Genomic DNA, 26,021 nt, shown 5'->3' with positions numbered 1-26,021 from the left:
CTGCCTGCTCACGCTGATATAGGTGTAACAATGTCTTTAATTTTAATAGTGGATTTAACAATTTCTCCTTGCAGTTCTACCATTTTTGTTCTCACACCTTTTGACATTTTGTTATTAGGTGCGTACACATTAAGGATATGGACAATGTCCTGTTAAAGGAATTGATCCTTTGTTATGTAATGTTCCTCTTGATCCCTGATGAGTTTCCTTGTTCCAAATTCTGCTTTGTTTGAAATTAACATAGGTAGTCAACTTTCTTTTGATTAGTGTTGACATGTTTATCTTTATTTAACCTTTTACTTTAATTTGTGTCCTTAAAGTGATTTGCTTGCAGACAACATATATTTGGATCTTTTTAAAATTTTAGTTGTAGTTGGACACATACCTTTGTTTATTTTTATGTGGTTCTGAGGATCAGACCCAGGGCCTTGCACGTTCTAGGTGAGCTCTCTACTGCTGAGCTACAACCCCACCCCATATATTTGGATCTTGTTTTTTATTTTCAATCCACAACCCCCTCCGACCCCCCAGTGCTAGGAATTGAAGTCAGAGCTTTCCACATGCTAGGCAAGTTCACACCCAACCTAGGTCTTATTTTTAAATCCACTCCTTTTGGAATGTGAGTCTTAACTATGTTGCTCAGGTTGATCTGGAACTCCTGAGCTCAAGTGATCTCCCACCTCAGCTTCCCTAGTGCTGGGATTACAGTCATCTGCCTTTATACCTGACTTATCAGGTCTTTTAATTGGTATAGTTAGACCATTCACATTGAAAATGATTATTTTAGTAGTTGGATTAATGCCTACCATATTTTGGGGTTTTTAAAATTCATTACACTTGCTCCTATTTGCTTTCTTCCTTCTTTGGTTATAACTGAGCATTTTAGATTAATTCCAGTTTTTCCTCATATCTTAAGATATCAGTTATACTTAAATCTTTTTCGTGTGTTTCTCTAGAGTTTACAGTAGACATTAGAACTAATCTAAGTCCATTTTCAAATAACATTTCATTGCTTCACAGATAGTGCAGGTGCCTTATAATAGGATATAATTTATTTCTCTCTTCCATCCCAAATAATATTGCTGTCATTCAGTTAACTTATCCATAAACTATAATTACACAATACAGTGTTATGAATAAAGTTATGTTAGATCAATTTAGGACAAGGAAAATGATATACTTTTCTTTATGTAGAAGAAAGTGATTTTTCTTACCTGTCGTTTTTCTTATGCCTTGTAATAAACACAAGGTCTTATCTATTGGCCACAGATTTATTTCTACAGGATTTTTTTCTTCTTCACTTTTGAAGGATGATTTCATTGGATACTGAATTTGAGTTTGGTGGATTTTTTTTCTTTCAGCATGTAAATATCTCTGTTCTCTTGAGCTTGCATGCTTTCTGAAGAGAAGTTTGATATAATATATCTTCCAGTAGATAAGGTGTTTTTTTAAAAAAATATTTATTTTTGAGTTTTAGGTGGACACAGTGTTGTTGTTATGTTTATGTGGTGCCGATGATTGAACCCAGTGCCTCATGCGTGCTAGGTGAGCACTCTACCACTGAGCCACAATTCCAGTTCCAAGTTGCATTGTTGTTGTTGTTTGGTTTGTTTTCCTTGTTTCTTTTCATGATTTTTGTCTTTGGGTCTTGTTTGACTATAAGAAGCCCAGGTATTGATGTTTTGTTATTTATCCCGTTTAGGTTCTTTGAGATTTCTGGATTTGTGGTTTGGTTTCTGTCATTAATTTTGGAAAACTCACAATCATTATTCAGATTTTGCTCTTTTTTCTCCTTCTGGTATTTCCTGTTATGGTTGTCACAGATTTTTGGATAATGTGTTCCAGGATTTTCATTTGTTTTCATTGGCCTTTCAGTTTGGATAAGTTCTTATTGACATGTGTCAGCTCACTGATTCTTTGGTTTTATCCATTTTTCTGAAAACCCATCAGAGGTGTATTCTTTAGTTGTATTAGTGGTGTTTGATTTCTAGCATTTAGTTTTGACTCTTACAGTCCTTAGCATATTCAGTTATTTTAAATTTCCAGTTTGATCATTCAAAATCTCTGCCATATCTGAGTCTGGTTTTGATGCTTGCTTTGTCTTTTTAAACTGTTTCCCCTAGCTTTTTATACGCCTTTGTAATTTTTTGTTGAAAACTAGACATGACTTACTGGGAAATAAAAACTCAAGCAAAAAGATTTTTAATGTGAGATTTGTGTTTTTCTGGCTAGGAGAGGCAGGTTGTATTTAATGTTTGGGAGGTGTTGTACTGTTTGTAGATATCAGAGCCTTCCTTTTTCTCTAGTTTTTTTTTTTTTTTTTTGTCATTTTGAGTTTCCTAAGAAGCTCACTTGCACCTGCTCTTGTATTGTAGTCTTGCTGGTATGCTGGTAAGCTATTGGGGAAGGGAAATACTGTATAATTTTATGGTGAAATCTCTGGTTTTGTTCCTGTTGTTTTTACCGGTTATTTTGTTTGTTTGTTTTGGTACTGGGTATTGAACTCAGGAGCACTCAACTGAGCCACACCCCATCCCTATTTTGTATTTTATTTAGAGACTGGTCCTCACTAAGTTGCTGAGGCTGGCTTGGAACTCGTGATCCTCCTTTCTCAACCTCCTAGCCCTTGGGATCAGAGGCGTGCACCTCTGCACCCTCCTTTTTATCGTTTTTTAATGGACGCAAGTCCCTGTTCTGTGATAACTCAGAAGAGTTTCTTAGCCCTGCCTGCAGGAGGCTGAGGTTGTCTAATTGCCCTTCCTTCAGTTCATATAAGGTTCTGGTAAAGTTGCCCTTGAACCCTTGAAGGCAGGAATTGGTTAGAGAATTTATTTCAAAGTGGTTACTTTCCACCTTCCCCAATCTCAAAACTGGAGAGTTTTCTCTGATTAAAAACTTGGTGGAGCTCCTGAAAGTACCAGTCATGAAAGTGCCAAGGTTTTCCTATGACTGGGCCCTCAAGAGCCCGTGGACCTAAAGCTAGTTCAGTCTCTAGCAAAACTCACCTTAGTTTTGTAGGCTTCTCCTAGTTAAGTTCTGATTCTCTGTATTGCTCTCTTCAGTTTTCTTGGAGGTGTTTTGCCTGTGGACCCAGCTGATTTTTTAGTTCTTCATCTTTTGTTGTTGTTGGGGTTGGAGTGATGACTCCCAACACCTCTACATATTGGAGGTGAAGCCAAAAGTCCTTTTGTTTATTTTTAATGAAAATTTAATCAAGATATGATTCACATACCAGCCAAATTCACCCTTTAAAAGGACACAGTTTCTACTGTATTCACAGTTGTGTAATCCTTATCAGTTTTAAATTTTAGAACATTTTTATTATCTGAAAAAGAAACCCTAAACTCAAAGTGTTTACTTCTCTCAGTCCCAGGTACTTTCATCTATTTTGTTTACATGGATTTTCTTATTCTTGACATTTCTTATAAATGAAACCATACATTATGTGTCCTTTTGTTTCTGACCTCCTTATCATAGCGTAACATTTTCCAGCTATTAACATGGTATTAGTTCTCTGTTCTTTTTTTTATGGTACTGGGGATTAAACATGGGCATTTTACCACTAAGCCACATCCCCAGCTCTGTTTATTTTATTTTTTAGAATTTTGAGACAGGGCCTCGCTGAGTTGCTGAAGCTGGCCTCGAACTTCTGATCCTCCTGCATCAGCTTCCTAAGTTGCTGGGATTACAGGTGTGAACTCCCACATCTGGCCTTGTTTCTTTTTGTTAAATAATACTCTATGATATGGATATGTTCGTTCGTTCATTCTTTGGTAGAAATACTTTTTTGGTTATTGTGAATGGTTCTGTTATGAACATTTGTATAACATTTTAGTGTCAATTTATATTTTCATTTCTTTGGATAGAGGCCTAGGCATGTAATTGTTGGATCATATAGAAAGTCATGACGAAAATTTCGAGGAACTGTCAGGCTGTTTTCCAAAGTGGCTGCCCCATTTTGTTTTCCCACCAGCTGTGATAGTTCTAATTTTTCCACATTCTCACCAACTCGTCTCTTTGGTTTTTAGTCATCTCAGTGTGTGTGAAGTGAGATCGTGCCATGTTTTTATGTTCATTTTCCTATTTGTGCATAATGCCTGGTATCAGTATGCTTATTGGATATTTGTACATCTTCTTTGGAGAAAACTCTACTCAGATCCTCGCTCTCCACCTTTTGTTTGCTTCTAGGATTGAATCAGGGTTTCAAGCATGCTAGGAAAGAACTCTACAACTGAGCTACACCACTAGCCTCCTCTTTTCCCACTTTTAATGTGTATTTGTATTTGTGTTTGTTGTAAGCTTTATGAATTCTGAAAGGAGGTCCCTTATTAGTTATATAATTTGTATATATTTTCTTCCACTCTGTGTCTTGTCTTTAAATTGTTTAATTTTTATGAAGTCTATTTCTTCTCTTGTTGCTTTGCTCTTGTTGTTAGAACTAAGAGCTCATTGACTAAGCCAGGGTGGTAGAGACTTACTTCCATGTCTTTGTTGAAGAGTTTTGCAGTCTTAGTTCCTCAGTTAGCTCTGTGCCCCATTTTGGGTTTATTTTTGTATACGGTGTGAGATTAGGATATGACCTGATCCTTTTGCATGTGCATATCCAGTTCTCCCAGCACCATTTATTAAAAGAATGTCCTTTTCTCATTTTCTTCTCCCTCTTATCAAAAATCAGTTGACCAAAACAAAACAACAATAACAACAACCCCCCCCCCCCACATCAATTGACCACTGATGATATAAGGGCTAATTGTAGACTCTTAGTTTTATTGCATTGATCTGTATGTCTATTTTTTTAAAAAAAATATTTATTTTTTAGTTGTAGTTGGACACAATACCTTTATTTAATTTATTTATTTATATGTGGTGCTGAGGATCGAACCCAGGGCCTTGCGTGGGCCTCCTGTATGTCTATTTCTAATCCAGGAATTCTCCCTTCATTACAGTAGCTGTATGGTGAGTTCTAAAATCGCAAATGTGGGCTTCTAACTCTGTTCTTTTTCAAGATTTTTTTGGGCTCTTTTAGGTCTCTTGTATTTTCATATGAATTTTAGCATTGATTTGTCAATTTCTACAGAAAAGCAGGTTATGCTTTTGATAGGGATTGTGTTGAATCACTAGATTAATTTGGTGAGTATTCTTTTGCTCATTATCTTCTAATCCACGAAAACGTGACTCTTTAATTTAGGTATTCTTTAATCTCTCATTAGTTTTTATAGCTTTTAGTGTTTCAAATCTCATATTCTTTGTTAAATTTATTCCTAAGGTATTCTTTTATTTTGTTGGAAATAAAGATTGTATCTTAAAATTATTTATTGCCAGTGTATAGAACTACAACCGATTTTGCTTACTGCTCTTGTATCTTGCCATCTTGTTGAACTTGCATACTAATTTAATACTTTCTTGGTGGGGATTCTCGAGGATTTCGTGTGTGTAAGATTGTGTCATCTGCAATAGAGGAAGTTTATATCTTCCTCTCAGGTCTGGATGGCTTTTGTTTCCTTTTCTTGCCTTTTTGGTCAGGGTAGAAAAACGTCTAGTGCTTGTTCCTGATTTTGAGGGGGAAAGTATTCAGTCTTTGTTTATTGTGATGTTAGCTGTGGATTTTTTTGTAAACGTTACTTGTTAGATTTCGGAAGTTCCCTCAGTTTCTAGTTCATTGAATGTTTTTATCATGAAAGGGGGTGGATTTTATCAAATTCAATTTGGGGGAGATGGTGGTGCAGGGGATAGAACCCAGGGCCTTAAGGTCTGTGCTGAGTAGGTGCTTTATCACTGAGCTATATGCTCGAATCCATCAAATTCTCTATTTTGAGATGTGCATGTGGGTTTTGTTCTTCTCTCAATATGATTTATTTTAATTTTCAATTGCATAATCAGTCTTACATTCCTGGGGTTAATCTCCATTTGGTCATGACATAATTGTTTTTGTACGTTGCTGGATTTGATTTGAGTAGTATTTTGTGGAGGATTTTTGCATCTATATTCATAAAGGGTATTTTTCTGTAGTTTTCTTATGATGTTTTTATCTGGCAACAGGATAATACTGACCTGCCTTATGGAATGAGTTGGTGTTCTTAACTGTTTTTTTTTTTTGCTGATTAGATTTGTTATCAGTAGGATTGAGATGACTGATAGGTGGTAGGTGGTAATACTTAGGATTTGTGCCTGCCATTTTGATATTTGTATTTCATGTCTTTGTTATTCATTATTTCTCTCTTGTGTGGTTAGATCCATGTCTCTTTTTAATTTTGTCGTCCTCTGCCCTGCAAATGGCGGCCCTGGAGATTACTCAGATGATATCATAATTTAAAACAGCAAAAGTGAGGCGCTAAGCAACTCACACTCTGTCTCTAAATAAAATACAGAATAAGGCTGGGGATGTGGCTCAGTGGTCCAGTGCCCCTGAGTTCAATCCACAGTACCAAAAAACCAAAACAACAACATTGTATGGGTCAATGCCAGAATTGTATTTTTTTTTTTTAAATTTAAGTTATACATGACAGTAGAATGCATTTATGCACTTTGGTATATCATACATAGATGGAATATAATTTTTCATTTTTCTGAGTGTACATGTTGCAGAATCATATTGGTCATGCACTCACATATATACATAAAGTAATGTCTGTTTCATTCTACTATCTTTCCTATCCCCACATCCCCTCCCATCTCATCATTTCCCTGTTCCTAATCTAAGATAATGCTGTTCTTCCCTAGGCCCCCACTCCCCCATCGTGAATTAGCATCTGCATATTATAGAAAACATTTGGCCTTTGGTTTTGTGAAATTGGCATATTTCACTTAGTATGATATTCTCCAACTCCATTTACTGGCAAATTCCATACTTTTACTCTTCTTTAAAGCTGATTAATATTCCATTGAGAATACATACCACATTTTCTTTATCTAGGTCGTTTCTGTAGTCTAGCTATTGTGAATTGAGCTGCTATAAGCATTGATGTGGCTGTGTCACTATAGTATGCTGATTTTTAAGTCCAAATTGAATTGTATGTTAAAATCTCTATTTCTTCTTCTTTTGTGCTACTGCTTTTACACATTTTAAGTTCCCACAGTTTTATAATTACTATTATGTTTTAAATCAGGAAGAAGGAAAAAATTAAAGTAAAAATGTATTTGTATTTTCTTCTATGCTTACCTAATCTTTACTGGTGTTTAGTTCTTTTCTTTTTCTTCTTCTTTTTTTTTTTTGGTTTGGTTATCAGGCATTGAACTCAGGGGCACTCAACCGCTGAGCCCCACCCCCAGCCCTATTTTGTATTTTATTTAGAGACAGGGTCTCACTGAGTTGCTTAGCACCTTGTTTTTGCTGAAGCTGGCGGTCCTCCTGCCTCAGCCTCCTGAGCTGCTGGGATTACAGGTGGTGTTTATTTCTTTGTGTGGATTTGGGTTAGTATCTAGTGTTCCTCAGCCTGAAGGATCCTCTATTACTTGTAGTGTAGTTCTGCTAACAACATTTTTGTTTTTTGTTTATGTGGGAATGTCTTAAATTTTTCCTTTTTTATTATAGTTTGGCTAAATTAAGTCTGATGAAAAGTGTACCACTAAGATTATTGGGTTAATCTAGTCCTGTTTAAAGTAATAATTTACAGTGCTGTGTGGAGTTTGTGATTTAAGGGAGTGAAGCAGAAGGACAGTAGCAAAAAAAAATTGTGAGAAGATAAATAGGTTTTAAAAGTTGTGTCTTGCTAAAATGTGATAAATATATATTTTAATATTAGTTAAGATTGTAACCTGTTAAAGATTTACAAAATACTACCAAGAGGCCTAGTGAAAAACTAGTAGTGGTCATAAAGCAGAAAAATAAAAACAGGAAAAGATGTAAACACAGAGAGTATGGACAGCAAGGTGGCAGTCTTCAACCCACAAGCCTGCTAATATGTTCGCATAGATATTAACAGGGACAGTGAGTTTATAATTTGAGATTATGTATATTGACATATCGATCTGAAAAGTCTTCACGTCTAAATATGTAAGCAAATAAATAAGCAAATTTTACCTTTCTTATTGCTGAGTTTGAGCATTTTATGTAATGCATCAGAGACCAGCTATTCGGTTAACTGTGTATTATGAGACATACTCATCCAGACCTGTTGTTGGGAGTTTCTTCTGCTAGATGACCCTCCTTCTGTTACATCAATAAATCTTAAGCTGCAACCCTTATGATATCCACTTTCCCAAATAAACTTTTTCAAGGTGAAGTGCCAAATGTATTGTGTTATTTTCATATCATATAATAATTTAACAAGTAAAACTGCATTACTGTTTTGTGTTTCTGGCCTTTTTAATGTGTCCTTTTTTTTTTGGCAGGGGTGGGGGGGGTGGGGGTCCTGGGAATTGAACTCGAGTACTCATTCACTGAGCCACATCCCCAGCCCTAGTTTGTATTTTAGAGGCAGGGTCTCACGGAGTTGCTTAGTGCCTTGGCTTTTGCTGAGGCTGGCTTTGAACTCGTGATCCTCCTGCCTCAGCCTCCTGAGCTACTGGGATTATAGGTGTGTGCCACCACGCCTGGCTGTGTAATATGTTTTTAAGGAACTCATGTATAACAATATAGAAGTGACTATAATTGTTCTATTTATGTGTCTCCATTTTTTTTGTCCAGCCATTGATCCATTTTACTTTCTGATACATTTCAAGGAAAATACTGGTTACCCCTAATCAGTGTACCATGAATATCTTTAGAGTTTGATGTCTGTTCATTGTTCTTTTTATTATGGTACAGTTTATGTACATGAAATTATGTATCACCTTTTAAATGGATTGCTTGATGAATTTTCAGATGCATACATCTGTGTAATGCCAACCCTACCCAAAATATAGAATAATACCACCATCCTTAGAAACATCCCCTCGTGTTCTTAACTACTCAGGACCTGTTCCTGTCCTCTAAGAAGTAATCAGTATTTGACCCTTTCGGTACCATATATTAGTTTGCCTGATCTAGAACTTCAAATAAAAGGAATTGTATGGCTTACACTCCTGTAAGCCTTCCTTGAGTCGGCGTAACATTTTGGATTCCTCTCAAGTGTGTATGGTATAGCACTAATTCCACTTCCCCTTTTGTTGCCAGGTGGAACACACAATTTATTTATCTATTCACTTGTTGATGGATAACCCAGGATGTTTGAAGGTTTTTTGTGATTGTTAGAAAAGCTGCTATATGAACATATTTGTACAAGTCTTTTGGTGGACATTGAGTTCATTTCTCTCTGAGTTGCTGGGTCATAAGGTAGATACATGTTTAGTCGTATGAGAACTGCTACCATTTTACCTTCCCTAAAAAGTATGAATGTTCCTATTGGGCCATATGTCTTTGGTGATACTGGTTTTGTTGGTCTTCTAAACAGTACCAACTCTGGTGGGTGTATGGTGGTATCTCAGTGTGATTTAATTAGCATTTTCCTGATGTGTGGAACACTTTTCATGTGCTTCTTGGTTATTTGCAGTATCTTATTTTGTGGTCTATTCAGATATTTTGTTCATTCTTTAAAACTGAGTCTTCTCATGTCTTTTGAGCAGAAGGTCTAAATTTTTAAAAAATATTTATTTTTTAGTTGTAGTTGGACACAATTCCTTTATTTTATTCATATATTTTTATGTGGTGCTGAGGATCGAACCCAGGGTCTCACATGTTCGAGGCGAGTGCTCTACTGCTGAGCCACAATCCCAACCCAAGGTCTAAATTTTTTAAAAGATGTGTTTCTCTATTCTTTTTTTATTTTAAATAGTTTTTGTCAATGGACCTTTATTTATTTATATTTCTCTTTATTCTTAAGTTTGTAGTAGCCAAGAATAATTCTTTTTGGCTTTTTTTTTTTTGGCATTTGTTAATGCATTTTAGTTGTATATAATATTTGAATTCATTTTGACGTAATCACATATGTATACAATTTAATTTATTCCATTTTTAGTGCTGTTTCTGTCCTCCCCTTCTACTCTACTAGTCTACCTTCCACTTCTGTATGTTTAATTGGTACTTTGTAGATATAAACAGAGGTGGAGTTCGTGTTGGTATATTGAGACATGCACATGGTGTAGACAACTGTCAAGATTCATCCTATACTTCCTCCCCGTTCCCATGGTGCTCTTCTCTGTCTTTGATATCCAACTCCTCCGTTTCCCCTCCTACTTTGCTCTAGCTTCCACATATGAGAACATTTGACCCTTCATTGTGTGAATCTTACTTATTTTACTTAACATGATATTCTCTAGTTTAGTTCATTTACCACAAAATACCATTATTTCATTCTTCATTATGTCTGAGTAAAACTCCATTGTGTATGCATACCACATTCTCTTAATCCATTCTTCTATTGACAGGCACCAGGACTGGTTTCATGTCTTGCCATTGGTGTGTTGTAGTTCAGTAAACATTGCTGTATCACTATGATCTGCTAATTTTAGTTCTTTTGGGTAAATACTGAAGAGTGGGACAGCTGGGTCCTATGGTAGTTCTGTTCCTAGTTTTTTGAGGAATCTCCATACTGCTTTCCAGAGTGGTTGTACTAATTTGAAGTCCCACCAATAATGTATGAGTGTGCCTTTTCCTCCAAGGTCTCTCCGTTATTTGTTACTATTTGTATTCTTTTTTAAAAAATATTTTTTAGTTATAGGTGTACACGGATACTTTTATTTTTATGTGGTGCTGAGAATCAAATCCAGTGCCCCATGCATGCAAGGCAAGTGCTCTACCTCTGAGCCACAACGCCAGCCCCTCTTTTTTTTTTTCCAAGCATTTTTTTTTTTTTTTTTTTTTTTTTTTAGTTGTAGGTGGACACAATGCCTTTATTTTTATTTATTTATTTTTATGTGGTGTTGAGGCGTGGTGCTGAGGATGGAACCCAGAGCCTCACCTGTGCTGGGTGAGTACTCTACCCCAGAGCCACAATCTATTATTTGTATTCATGATGATTGCCATTCAGCCTCATGTGAGTTGAAATCTCAAGTGTTGTTTTCATTTGCATTTCCCTGATTGCTAGGGATGTTGAACAGTTTTTCTTTTTTCTTTTTTTTTTTTTTTTTAATTTTTTATTGTGGGTTGTTCAAAACATTACAAATTTCTTGACATATCATATTCCACACTTTGATTCAAGTGGGTTATGAACTCCCACCTTCACCCCATACACAGATTGCAGAATCACATCAGTTACACATCCATTGATTTACAAATTGCCATACTAGTGTCTGTTATGCTTTCCCATCCTCCCCCCTCCCCACCTCTCCCCTCCCCTCCCCTCCTCTCTCTCTACCCCCTCCACTGTATAACCCTGAGGGTCTCCTTCCATTACCGTGCAATTTCCCTTCTCTCTCCCTTTCCCTCCCACCTCTCATCCCTGTTAAATGTTAATCTTCTTCTCCTGCTCTTCGTCCCTACTCTGTTCTTAGTTACTTTCCTTATATCAAAGAAGACATTTGGCATTTGTTTTTTAGGGATTGCCTAGCTTCACTTAGCATAATCTGCTCTAATGGCATCCATTTCCCTGTAAATTCTATGATTTTGTCATTTTTTAATGCAGAGTAATACTCCATTGTGTATAAATGCCACATTTTTTTTATCCATTCATCTATTGAAGGGCATCTAGGTTGGTTCCACAGTCTTGCTATTGTGAACTGTGCTGCTATGAACATCGATGTAGCAGTGTCCCTGTAGCATGCTCTTTTTAGGTCTTTAGGGAATAGACCAAGAAGGGGAATAGCTGGGTCAAATGGTGGCTCCATTCCCAGCTTTCCAAGAAATCTCCATACTGCTTTCCAAATTGGCTGCACCAATCTGCATTCCCACCAGCAATGTACAAGTGTACCCTTTTCCCCACATCCTCGCCAGCACTTGTTGTTGTTTGACTTCCTAATGGCTGCCAATCTTACTGGAGTGAGATGGTATCTTAGGGTGGTTTTGATTTGCATTTCTCTGACAGCTAGAGATGTTGAGCATTTTTTCATGTACTTGTTGATTGACTGTATGTCCTCCTCTGAGAAGTGTCTGTTCAGGTCCTTGGCCCATTTGTTGATTGGGTTGTTTGTTCTCTTATTGTCTAATTTTTTGAGTTCTTTGTATACTCTGGATATTAGGGCTCTATCTGAAGTGTGAGGAGTAAAGATTTGTTCCCAGGGTGTAGGCTCCCTATTTACCTCTCTTATTGTTTCTTTTGCTGAGAAAAAACTTTTTAGTTTGAGTAAGTCCCATTTGTTGATTCTAGTTATTAACTTTTGTGCTATGGGTGTCCTATTGAGGAATTTGGAGCCCGACCCCACCGACTGTAGATCGTAGCCAACTTTTTCTTCTATCAGACGGCGCGTCTCTGATTTGATATCAAGCTCCTTGATCCATTTTGAATTCACTTTTTTGCATGGCGAGAGAAAGGGATTCAGTTTCATTTTGTTGCATATGGATTTCCAGTTTTCCCAGCACCATTTGTTGAAGATGCTATCCTTCCTCCATTGCATGCTTTTAGCCCCTTTATCAAATATAAGATAGTTGTAGTTTTGTGGATTGGTTTCTGTGTCCTCTATTCTGTACCATTGGTCCACCCGCCTGTTTTGGTACCAGTACCATGCTGTTTTTGTTACTATTGCTCTGTAGTATAGTTTGAAGTCTGGCATCGCTATACCGCCTGATTCACACTTCTTGCTTAGCATTGTTTTTGCTATTCTGGGTCTTTTATTTTTCCATATGAATTTCATGATTGCTTTCTCTATTTCTACAAGAAATGCCGTTGGGATTTTGATTGGCATTGCATTAAACCTATAGAGAACTTTTGGTAATATCGCCATTTTGATGATGTTAGTTCTGCCTATCCATGAACAGGGTATATTTTTCCATCTTCTAAGATCTTCTTCTATTTCTCTCTTTAGGGTTCTGTAGTTTTCATTGTATAAGTCTTTCACCTCTTTTGTTAGGTTGATTCCCAAGTATTTTATTTTTTTGAAGATATTGTGAATGGAGTGGTTGTCCTCATTTCCATTTCAGAGGATTTGTCGCTGATATACAGGAATGCCTTTGATTTATGCGTGTTGATTTTATATCCTGCCACTTTGCTGAATTCATTTATTAGCTCTAATAGTTTCTTTGTAGAGCCTTTTGGGTCTGCTAGGTATAGAATCATATCATCTGCAAATAGTGATAATTTAAGTTCTTCTTTTCCTATTTTTATGCCTTTAATTTCTTTCGTCTGTCTAATTGCTCTGGCCAGTGTTTCGAGAACTATGTTGAAGAGAAGTGGAGAGAGAGGGCATCCCTGTCTTGTTCCAGATTTTAGAGGGAATGCCTTCAGTTTTTCTCCATTCAGAATGATGCTAGCCTGAGGCTTAGCATAGATTGCTTTTACAATATTGCGGTATGTTCCTGTTATCCCTAGTTTTTCTAGAGTTTTGAACATAAAGGGATGCTGTACTTTGTCGAATGCTTTTTCCGCGTCTATCGAGATGATCATATGGTTCTTATTTTTAAGTCTATTGATGTGGTGAATAACATTTATTGATTTCCGTATATTGAACCAGCCTTGCATCCCAGGGATGAATCCTACTTGATCATGGTGTACAATTTTTTTGATATGTTTTTGTATCCGATTCGCCAGAATTTTATTGAGGATTTTTGCATCTAGGTTCATTAGAGATATTGGTCTGTAGTTTTTGAAGTGTCTTTGTCTGGTTTAGGTATCAGGGTGATGTTGGCCTCATAGAATGAATTTGGAAGTTCTCCCTCCTTTTCTATTTCCTGAAGTAGCTTGAAAAGTATTGGTATTAGTTCTTCTTTAAAGGTTTTGTAAAATTCTGCTGTATACCCATCCGGACCTGGGCTTTTCTTAGTTGGTAGTCTTTTTATGGTTTCTTCTATTTCCTCAATTGATATTGGTCTGTTTAGGTTGTCTATATCCTCCTGACTCAATCTGGGCAGATCATATGACTTAAGAAATTTATCTATGCCTTCACTATCTTCTAATTTATTGGAGTATAAGGATTCAAAATAGTTTTTGATTATCTTCTGTATTTCTGAAGTGTCTGTTGTGATATTGCCTTTTTCATCCCGTATGCTAGTAATTTGAGTTCTCTCTCTTCTTCTCTTCGCTAGCATCGGTAAGGGTCTGTCGATTTTGTTTATTTTTTCAAAGAACCAACTTTTAGTTTTGTCAATTTTTTCAATTGTTTCTTTTGTTTCGATTTCATTAATTTCAGCTCTGATTTTAATTATTTCTTGCCTTCTACTTCTTTTGCTGTTGTTTTGCTCTTCTTTTTCAAGGATTTTGAGATGAAGTATGAGATCATTTATTTGTTGGTTTTTTCTTTTTTTAAGGAATGAACTCCAAGCAATGAATTTTCCTCTTAGAACTGCTTTCAATGTGTCCCATAGATTCCGATATGTTGTGTCTGTGTTTTCATTTATCTCTAAGAATTTTTTAATTTCCTCCTTGATGTCTTCTATAACCCATTGATCATTCAGTAACCTATTGTTCATTCTCCAATTGATGTATGCTTTTTCCTTCCTTCTTTTATCGTTGATTTTCAGTTTCATTCCATTATGATCAGATAAGATGCATGGTATTATCTCTACTCCTTTATATTGTCTAAGAGTTGCCCTGTGACATAATATATGATCTATTTTTGAGAAGGATCCATGCGCTGCTGAGAAAAAAGTGTAACTGCTTGATGTTGGGTGGTATACTCTATATATGTCAATTAGGTCTAGGTTATTAATAGTGTTATTGAGTTCTATAGTTTCCTTATTCAACTTTTGTTTGGAAGATCTGTCCAGTGGCGAGAGAGGTGTGTTGAAGTCTCCCATGATTATGGTGTGGTGGTCTATTAGACTCTTGAACTTGAGAAGAGTTTGTTTGACGAACATAGCTGCACCATTGTTTGGGGCATAAATATTTATGATTGTTATGTCTTGTTGGTGTATGGTTCCCTTAAGCAGTATGTAGTGTCCCTCTTTATCTCTTTTGATTAACTTTGGCTTGAAATCTATTTTATTTGATATGAGTATGGACACGCCTGCTTGTTTCCGAAGTCCATATGAGTGATATGATTTTTCCCAACCTTTCACCTTCAGCCTATGTATGTCTTTTCCTATCAAATGCGTCTCCTGTAGGCAGCATATTGTTGGGTCTTGTTTTGTGATCCATTCTACTAGCCTGTGTCTCTTAATTGGTGAGTTTAAGCCATTAACATTTAGGGTTATTATTGAGATATGGGTTGTTCTTCCAGCCATATTTGTTTATTTCTGTTACTAAACATGGTTTGTTTTCCTCTTTGATTATTTCCCCTCCCCTTTACTGTCCTACCTCCCACTGTTGGTTTTCATTGTTATTTTCCATTTCCTCTTCCTGTAATGCTTTGGCGAGGATGTTTTGAAGAGATGGTTTTCTAGCTGCGAATTCTTTAAACTTTTGTTTATCGTGGAAGGTTTTAATTTCATCCTCCATCCTGAAGCTTAATTTCGCTGGATACACAATTCTTGGTTGGAACCCATTTTCTTTCAGTGTTTGAAATATGTTATTCCAGGATCTTCTAGCTTTCAGAGTCTGTGTTGAAAGGTCAGCTGTTATCCTGATTGGCTTACCCCTAAATGTAATCTGCTTCCTTTCTCTTGTAGCTTTTAAAATTCTCTCCTTATTCTGTATGTTGGGCATCTTCATTATAATGTGTCTAGGTGTGGATCGCTTATGATTTTGCACATTTGGCGTCCTGTAGGCTTCTAGGATTTGGGATTCTGTCTCATTCTTCAAGTCTGGGAAGTTTTCTTGTATTATTTCATTGAATAGACTGCTCATTCCTTTGGTTTGGAGCTCTGTACCTTCCTGTATCCCAATGACTCTTAAGTTTGGTCTCTTAATGTTATCCCATATTTCTTGGATGTTCTGCTCATGGTTTCTTAACAGTCTTGCTGAGCTGTCTATGTTCTTTTCCAGTTGAAATACTTTGTCTTCATTGTCTGATGTTCTATCTTCTAAGTGTTCTACTCTGCTGGTAGTATTCTCCATTGAGTTTTTAAGTTGGTTTATTGCTTCCTGCATTTCTAGGATTTCTGATTGCTTGTTTTTTATAACCTCTATCTCCCTGTATAGTTGATCCTTTGCTTCCTGGATTTGTTTGCGTAATTCGTTGTCGAAGTGAGCTTTCATTCTGTTTAATGTCTTTCATTTGCTGTTTAATGTCTTCCTTGATACTCCAGATCATCTGAAGCATGTATATCCTGAATTCTTTATCTGACATTCCATCTGCTGCAGCTGTTACCTCTTCTAAAGTTGCGTTGACCTGCATTGCTTGTGGTCCTTTCTTTCCTTGTCTTTTCATACTGCTTGCGTATCTTTCCTGCAGGTGCGGGCGGTGGCTCTGCTCTCTCCTTATTCCAATTGGGGTGTCGTGGCTACCACGCCAGCAGGTCACTGGGCCTGTTCTGGGCGCTGGCGGCGGCTCTGTTCTGCCCCTACTCCAATTGGGGTGACGAGTGTACCACGCCGGCAGGCCACCGGGCCTGATCCGCCGGTCGGTTGCAGGTTTGCCTACCCTGCAGGCGCGGGCGGCAGCTCTACTCTGCCCCTACTCCAAATGGGGTGACGTGTCTGTCGTACCGGCAGGCCACTGGGCCTGTCCCGCTGGTCGGTCGCAGATCTGCCCACCTTTCGGGCACGGGTGGAGGCTCTGCTCTGCCCCTACTCCAATTGGGGTGTCGTGACTACCCCGCCTGCAGGACGCTGGGCCTGTTCCTGGCAAGGGAGGCGACTCTGCTCTGTCACTACTCCAATTAGGGTGGTGTTTGTACCACGCCGGCAGGCTCCTGGGCCTGATCCGCAGGTCTGTTGTAGGTCTGCCTACCTTGGAGCCGCGGGCGGCGGATCTGCCCTGCCCTTCCTACCACGCCTGCGGACCCCTGGGCCTGATCTGCAGGTTGATCACTGGTCTGCTCACCCTGCGGGCACGGGTGGCGGTTCCGCTCCGCCCCCACTCCAATTGGGGTCACGTGACCACCACACCGGCAGGGCCTGATCCGGGCGTGGGAGAAGGATCTGCTCTGCCCCTACTCCAGTTGGGGTGACGTGTGTACCACACTGGCAGGCCACTGGTCCTGACCCGCCAGGCTGTCACAGGTCTGTTTACCTTGCAAGCGCAAACGGCGGCTCTGCCCTGCCCTTCCTACCATGCCCATGTACCACTGGGTCGCGGGTCTGCCCACCTGGCGGGTGTGGGTGGCGGCTCCGCTCCGCCCCCTCTCCAATTGGGGTCACGCGGTCACCATGCTGGCGAGCCGCTGGGCCTGCTCCGGGCGCTGGCGGCGGCCCGGCTCCTCCCCTCTGGCTCGAGGACAAATTGAGGAGACTCGGGTGACTGTGCCTCACCCCCCCTACCAGGAGACCAACTGCTTATGTCACCGCTGGTATTGATGAAGATCTCTCCTCCGCTGCTTTCTGCTGACATCAGATCTCTGCCATGTTGGTATCCTATGCGAATGGCAGCATTTCGTTCCCCTTGCCGGGCAACCAAAGCAATGGGTGAGTCCTGACCGGCCCTCAGCAGGACCCGGACCGAGACGCAGTTTCCGCGGGCTCCTAGCCCCGGTCCAGGGAAGTTCCGGGAGCCCGGAACTCGGCCGCTCCGTGCTCGGTGTAAGCTCCTATAAGTGTAAGCTCCAAGCAGCAGTCCCCGCGGGCTCAGTTCCGGGAGCCGGAATTCGGCTGCTTAGTGCTTGGTGTATGCTCTGATAGTAGCAGGGTCCAAGAAGCAGCCTCCGCAGGCTCCGCAGCCCTGAGCCAGGGCGGTTCCGGGACGGTTCCGGGAGCCAGAACTCAGCCGCCCCGCGCTCGGTGTTCGCTCCGATAAGATCAGATTCTAAGAAGCACCCAGGCGCTGAACCCTAGCAATCTGTCTGCAAGCCGCAGGCGAATTGCAGCCTGAAATTACCTGTTCTATGGCTGAATGAGCTGCGGTCCGTCGAAAACAGGGAAGGTGACGTCAGTTTACCAACATGGTGGCTGCTGGCCTCCTCTGTGGTCTGACCGGTGTGGAGAACCGAGATGGACCGCTTCCTTCCCCCGTCTCGAACCCAGAATTCAGCCCTGAGTACGGTGCTTGCGCGGCTGGCAGAAACTGCAGCGCTGTAACCCTGCGTCTCTATCCCAGCGCGCGCTGCAGACTCTAGCCGCAGGGTGATTTGCTGAATAAGCAGTTTTACCTTCCGTGCGACAAACCTCTCGCGTTTGAGTCCCCGTAGCCGATCCTCGTGCGATGGAAATCCTTCCTCCAGGTTCCGGCGCACCCCACTATTGCTGGAAATTCCTAACAAGATATCCTTTAGCCGTCCTGACTTGTCATACTCCCACACAGTGAAGCAGCACACGGGGGTAGTGCACTCCCCTCGCCGCCATCTTCCTGTTGAACAGTTTTTCATGTGTTTGTTGGCCATTTGTGTTTCTTTTGAGAGTACCTGTTTACTTCTCTTGCCCATTGGTTGTTTTGTTTCTTTGGTGTTAAGCTTTTTGAGTTCTTTATGTATTCTGGATATAAATCACCTGTCAGAGGAGTTTGCTGGCAAAGATTTTATGCCATTTTGTGTGCTTTCTCTTCGTGCTCTTTATCATTTCCTTTGCTGTGAAGATCTTTTTAAATTCAATATTGTCCCACTTACTGATTCTTGATTTTATTTCTTGAATTTTTAGGGTCTTGTTAAGGAAGTCAGAGCCTCCAATCATATGCTGGAGTGTTAACCTTATGTTTTTTTTCTAGCAGTTGCAAAGCTTCTAGTCTAAAGCCTTTGATCTGCTTTGATTTGATTTTTGTTCAGAGTGAGAGAGGGGAATCTAGTTTCATTTTTCTACCAGTGGATATCCAGATTTCCTAGCACCTTTTGTTCAAAAGGCTATCTTTTCTCCAGTGTTTATTTTTGGCACCTTTGTTAAGTATCAAATGACTAACTGTGTGGGTTTGTCTCTGTGTCTTCTGTTCCCTTGGTCTTCCTATTTTGATGCTAATACCATTTTGGTTTTGTTACTGTATCTCTGTAGGATAATTTGAGAACAGGTATTGTGATGCTGTCAGCACCACTAGAAGTTTTTAATTTTGATGAGGTGTAATTTATGAGTTTATTATGACTCCTGCTTTTTGTGTCCTAATAAATCTTGGCTTTATTCTCAAATCATTAGGATATTTTTACATATGTTATTTTAGAAGCTGTATAGTTTCAACGTTTATATTTAGGACTATAATCCATCTTCATTTGACTTTTATGTATTTTGTGAGGTAGTGGTTAAAGTTCATTGTTTTCCAGTTGTTTATTAGTATTTGCTAAATGCCCTTTTCTTCTCCCTTCTGTATTGTTTCGACATCTTTGTAAAATATTACATGACTACATAAATGTGGCTCTCTTTCTGGCCTCCCTAATTTGTTAATTTGTATATTTATGGATCCTATGTCAGTACTGTACTGTTTTGGTTGCTTAGGTTTATGCTAAGTCTTGAAGGCAGATTGCATAAATCCTACAATTTCAGTTTTGTTCTTTTATATGTCAACTTTCCCTGGGCATTTAATCTTATTTTCTCCAGTACTGTGGATAGAACCCAGAGCCACTTGACCATTGAACTATATCCCTAGCCCTTTGTTTTCTTAATTTTGAGACAGGCTCTCAAACTTGGGATCCTCCTGCCTGCGTCTCTGGAGTTGCTGGCATTACAGGCATGTGCTAGCACACATGGGTTCTTGGGGCATTTTGATCTTTTTTTAAATTTCCACATAAAGTTTAGACTCACCTCAGATTTTAAAAAACTGTCTTATGTGATTATGATTTCAATTGTAACGACTTTAAGATTAATTTGAAGAGAATTGTGGTTTTAATTTTAATTTGAAGAGAATTATGGTTTTAATGAGTCTTCTAATACATTTACTTAATGTTTCTTTCCATTTATTTATGTCTTCCTTAATTTCCGTCAGCAATGTTAGGTAATTTTTAGTAGAGAAGTCTGCATGTGTTTTGTTCAGTTCTTAAGTGTTTTATGTTTTCTGGTGCTTTTGTAGGTAGAATTTAAAATTTTTTTATTTTCCAACTGTTTGTGCCAATATGTACAAATAAATTAGATTTTTATATACTAACCTTGTATCCTACAGCCTTGTTAAATTTGCAAAATTTAATTGTGATTATTTTGTAGATTCCTTAGGGTTTTTTTTTTTAAAATGATCATGCCACCTGCAAATAGAGCCAATTTTATTTCTTCTTTATAAATCTTTATACTTTTTATTTCTCTTTATTGTTGTGTTTGGAATGCTTAGGATTGCAGTGCTGCGTGGAGTGAAGTGGAGAACGCTCACTTTCTTGCCCTTGCTCTTGGTGTTTGAGACTAATGTTCGTTATTTCACTGAGGCTATCTGTAGGGTTTTGAAGGTTGAAGAAGTTCCCTTTTATCCCTAGTTTGCTGGGAGTATTATTGTGAATGGGTGTTGAATTTTGTAATGTTTTTTTCTGCTACCATTTAAATAATCATCTGGGCTTTTTTCTTGATATGGTGAAGTGCCTTAGTTTTGACTCGTTTAAATCAACCTTGTATTCTTGGGTTAAACCTTGCATTCTTCAGTTATCATTTTGATACATTACTAGAATTCTGTTTAATTAAAAACAATTCTTAGTTATATATGACAGTAGAATGTATTTTGACACATTCCTTTTTAATTTATTTATTTGGAAACTATGTCTTGTATTTTTTTAGTGATCAATCTATAGAGATTTTAATAGGATCCCCACTTTCGAAGTCCCCTGTGGATAGTGTATGGTTTCATGTACAATGTGGGGACTTGTGTTTCCACACCCGTCCCCCCACCCCATCCTTTTTCCCAGTTGTTTGTATTACATCTACATATGTTAAAAACTCTACAGTGTATGTAAGATTTTGCTTTAATAAAACATGTATTGTAAGAAAATTAAGAGCATTTTTCTTAGTGCAGGTCTGCTTGACACCATATTCTATTTCCTTTTATCTGAAAATGTTTTTATTTCATTTTTAAAGGATATTTTCCCTGATTTTGTGGTGGAAGGCTCTTGATTTTTTCCCCCTTTCAGCACTTTTAAACACTTCATCCCACCGTCTGCTGGCTTTCACATTTTCTGGTATGTCAGTAGTAATTCAGCTCTGTGTTCTGTGAATATAATGTATCATTTTTCTCTGATTACTTTCAATGCTTTATTCTTAGTTTTCAGAAATTTAGCTGTGATTTGGGTCTACCTGTGGGTTGTTTTTTTTTTTTTTTTTAAATACAGCTTTTTATTGAACATGTTACATAAGAGGTTTTTTTTTTTTTAATATTTATTTTTTAGTTTTCGGCGGACACAACACCTTTGTTTGTATGTGGTGCCGAGGATTGAACCCGGGCTGCACGCATGCCAGGCGAGCGCGCTACCGCTTGAGCCACATCCCCAGCCCTACATAAGAGGTTTTGTCCAAAAGACCAAGTCCCGTGTCCTCATCAGGCTCCTCAGATTCTTCCTTCTCTGCTCCTCTTTCTTCTGCTCCTAGATGTGTCAGTGTTGGGGGCGGGGTGGGTGGGTGGGTGGGTGGGAGGGTCTCCTGTTGGTGCTGCAGCATGGTCTTCAGCCCCTGCTTTGCAGACAAGGCTACCAGAATTGACATTGGCCAGGGCCTTTGCAGACAAGCCAGGTCAAAAAGGGTCAACATTTATACCAGCTGCTTGGGTGAGGGCATTGATCTCACCCACACCCTGCAGGATGAGGGCAGAGCAGATGCAGGCGGGCTTCTGACTGTGGGGCCAAAGTGAGGGCCTCACTGCAGCAGAACCTTAGCTTCCCTTCAAGGACAAGCACCTTGGTGGCAGCTGGGGGAAGCTCACTTCCTTAAAGTTTGTCACCTTCTTATGTATGTTTAAATTTTTCTTTTACCAGTTTTGTGAGATTATTGTCAATTTTTCTCCCCCAATCCTTTTCACCTTAGTGCTCTGTTTACATGTGTTTTAGACCTTCTGATCTCAGGAGACCCCTCCCCCCAATTTTTTTCTCTGTTCTTCAGATCTGTTGTCATGTTTACTTACTCATTTTGCCATCTCCCGTCTGCTATTAAGTATATCAGTAAATATTTATTTCAGATATTCTTCAGCTCCAGAATTTCCATTTGGTTCTTGTTGTAGACTGTTCCGGCTGCTGTAACAGCTTAAATTTATTGCTCACAATTCTAGAGTTTTGGAAGTTCAAGATCAAATCACCAGCAGATGCAGTTGCTGGCGAAAGCTGTCTACTTATACATAGGTGGCACATTCTGTGTGTCCTCACGTGGGTGGAGGGTCAACACACTACCTCAGGCCTCTTTCCTAAGAGTGTTAATCCCATTTCTGAGGGGAACCCTTATGCTCTAATCACTTCCCAGAAGGCCCCCCTCATAATGCCACCTCATTGGGAATTAGGGTTTAACACTTGAATGTTGGGGGACAAAACATTTAGACCCCAGGGGCTCTCTCTTTTTTATTACTTCTCTGAGATTTTCTTTTCATCTAAAACAAGCTTATATCTTGAACAGGTAACAGTAGCTAGCTTTAATTTCTGAATGGTAATTCTAACATATGGATCAGATCAGGGTTGTTCTCTGTTTCTCTAGAACATGGCCCATGTTCTCCAGTTTCTTCATATGTCAAGTGATTGTTAATGTATCCTAGTACATTATGAATGAATAATAGATTTTAGAATTCAGAACAGCATTTTTAATCAGTAATTAATTTAGTGACACTTGTTTTCTGAACTGATTGATTGTTCCTTCTCTGTCTCATGTGTTTCTTCTGTTCTCCTTTCACTTGAGACTCTGCTAATGTACATCCTCAGATTGAACACTTAGGTTTTATGAAACATATCTTAATTTCCTCTCATTCTTGCTGCATCACCTGAGGATTAAGTTCTAGGCCATTTCTTTATCCTCTACACTTAGAATGTATTGCACTCCTTTTTTGGGGGGCGGTCATCAGTTGTTGCTGCAGAGTTGGCTGTCAGCCTAATTGTCATTTCTTAGAAAGTATTGTACCTTTTCTAGCTGGAAGCTTTTAAGATTATGTCTATCATTGATATTCTCATTAATCTTCATATTCCTCAGTATGTGGTATATGTTTTTAATTCAACAACATATTTTTCAGTTCTGAAAGATTATTACCTAAATTAGAAAATTTCAATTCTCCACTGTCCTTAGGTTTTTGGTGATTGGATCCCTTCTTTTAAATTTTATGTATCCTAAATATGCTTATTTTCATGGGTTAAAAAAAAACAAACCCATAATGTTCATTGAGTGGTGTCATCCTGAGTGATGTTTCAGTTGTTAATTTTGTTGGCTTTATACTTTAGGCTTTTGTGTTTGCAGAGTCATTTTTATTGGGAAGTTTTTTAACATTTAAAAAACATTTGTTAATTGGTCTCTTTCTATGCTAGTTTTCTCTTTCTTATACTTTGTACCTGCTTTCTAACTCCTTGTCCATCAGTTCAGAACTAGTTTTGTATGAGAGTTTCTAGCTCCATGCTTCAGGATAGTTTGGGGAACCATTGTAGACAGAGTCCCTGATCCATTCAGTACCTGGTTTAGATCCTAGTCAAGAACTTTCCTCCCTCTCCCTACCTTTAACTAGGCCTCAGTGTCAAATAAGCCCATGTAACGGGTGGTATCATTATTTTCTTACCCTCCTTTCAGGAGAAGCCTATTCCATAAGTATGGCTAACTCTTCTCTTGAACAGCATTTTTAGTCCTTGTGTCCTTAAAGAAGGGAGAACTTCCAGCCACTAATGAGAGCTCACAGTCCGGGAGCTTTGCGGACCCGCCACTGTATCCCCACTCACAGCTTTGTGTTGATTGTCTTCATGGATGATGATTTTTTTGTATTATTATTGTTGTTGTTTTTTGGTAATTCTTACATTTTATGTTATTTCTAGCAAAATACAAACTTGGTGAGCCTTCTAGACTAGATAAATAGGTGTTGGTTCTTAGTACTTTGTCACTCTTGTCTGTCTATATGCTGTTTTTTTGTGGTGCTGGGAAGTGAACCCAGAGGTGCTCTACCACTGAGCTACTACCTCAGCCTTTTTTATTTTTTGTCACAGGGGATTGAACCCAAGGGCACTTAATCACTGAGTCACATCCTCAGCCTCTATCTTGAGATAGATCTCACTGAGTTGCTTAGGGTGTAGCTAGGTTGATGAGGCTGGCTTTGAACTTGCAATCCTCCTCCTGCTTTAGCCTCCCCAGCTGCCGAGATTATATGTGTGTGCCACTGCACCAGCTTGGACCTTGCCAAGTTCCCGAGCCTGGCCTCCAACTTGGCAATCCTCCTGCCTCAGCCTCTTGAGTCACTGGGATTATAGTGTGTGCCACTGTGCCTAGCCTGTGTGCTCTTATTGTTAGTACTGCTTTTGTGAATTTGATTTATTATGACTCACTATGTAGTAGGGAAAACCCTAAGTTATTTTTCTTCTAAAATTTTTTGTCTTTTCCAGGTAAGTGTTCTGTATTTTTACATATGAACTTTAAAATTATTTTATCTGGTTTAAAAATTTCAATAGGAATATGTCTTAAAATTCATTACATGTACATGTTACTTTTAGAAAGAGTGACACCTTTTATGGTGTCAGATTATCCGAATACATATTGTTTGTTAATAAATTTTTGTTTTTGAGCTTTGCTTGAGAACTTTATTCTTGTTGTATTGTTTCTATTATTGTGACTGGTATATTCTCACACATCATATCTTTTTCTAGCTAGCTGTTACTAGAAATAAAACTGTTTTCTTATATCCATTTATTTTGCCAAAATAATTAATTCTAAAAAAAAGTTTTTGGTAGATTCTGTGGTTCTCTGTGTGTATAATCATACCAGCTACATGTAAAATTAATTATCATCTAATGTTTATATTGGTTTTTTATTAAATTATCTAAAACAACTTTAACAGAGTCATCTCTTTGTTCCTGATTTTAATGGAAGGCTCAGTGTTTCATTGTTGATTATCTTGTAGTATTAATTTTAGAAATTGTCAACTAAATAATTTCCCTTTATTTTTAGTTCATTATGAGGAATGATGGCTAAATTTTATTAACTGCCATTTTTAATCTTGATACAATCAGGGTCACTTAGACTTTTAACAAACTAGATTGAGTTTGACTTCTTTTTTTATTTAAAAAAAATTTTTTTTTAGTTGTAGATGGACATGATACCTTTATTTTATTTCTTTTCATGTGGTGCTGAGGATCGAATCCAGTGCCTCAGATTTGCGAGGCAAGTGCTGTACCACTTAGCCACAACCCCAACTCTAGATTCAGTTTATCTTATTGAGTTTTCTGCCTTCATACTTCTAAGTATACTTGATTTAAACTTCATAAATTTTTGGTTTTTTTGCATTTTATTTACTTTTGAAGATTAACTGTATGCCTTAATAATTATCTTTCCACCTTTATATTTGCGGAGATTATTTTGTTTTAAGTTTATAAATTTGTAATTAAGAGTTTCTTATTTTGGTAGGTTTTGTCACAATTTGCTCAATTTTAAAAAATAATTATACATAGATACCCCAAGGCCACAATTTTTTAGTGTGCTTTATTAACTTTGGGATGTTTTTGACATTTTCCAAATGTGAATCTTTGTCTCTTCTCTCTTCTGGTAGCCTGGATTTTCACTGTGTCCTTTAGGAAGTATATTTGTGTTTCATTTAATGGTTTTTTTGGTTTTTTTTTTTTGTTTTTTACTTCTTCTCCATCCTATCTACTTTTTTTTTTCCTTTGAGAAGTTGTAATCCCAAATAATTACTTGTAAAGAAAATAGAAAGATTTTCATAGGTTAAAAAAAAAAAGTCAAAGGATTTTTTTAATGGTAAAACTCCTATAGGTACAGTATTTCAGGCATATTTATGACTGGTTACTTCAGGAGATTCACTGTGAATCTGGTTTTTATTGCCCTTTGTTGGAATTAATAAATTCTAATAACCTTTTTGTAACTACTCTAGGAATTTCAACTTGGGCTTGGTTCTGATAATGCTTGAGAGTGTTGGGG

At 38.2% G+C, this 26,021-nt stretch overlaps 1 protein-coding gene across 1 annotated transcript in view; it reads left to right on the top strand.

Moving 5' to 3' along the window:
* Positions 1-26,021, top strand: part of Ranbp9 (RAN binding protein 9) — a 97,915-nt gene that overhangs the window by 35,903 nt on the left and 35,991 nt on the right. The gene's annotated exons all lie outside the window — the stretch shown is intronic.

This window comes from Marmota monax, unplaced genomic scaffold (genome assembly GCF_021218885.2).
Source record: "Marmota monax isolate L192 unplaced genomic scaffold, Marmota_monax_Labrador192_F-V1.1 WCK01_AAM20220418_F8-fsc00029, whole genome shotgun sequence".
NCBI lineage: Eukaryota > Metazoa > Chordata > Mammalia > Rodentia > Sciuridae > Marmota > Marmota monax.
The sequence above is the reverse complement of the archived record's forward strand: the minus strand, read 5'-3'. Positions and strand labels throughout refer to the sequence as shown.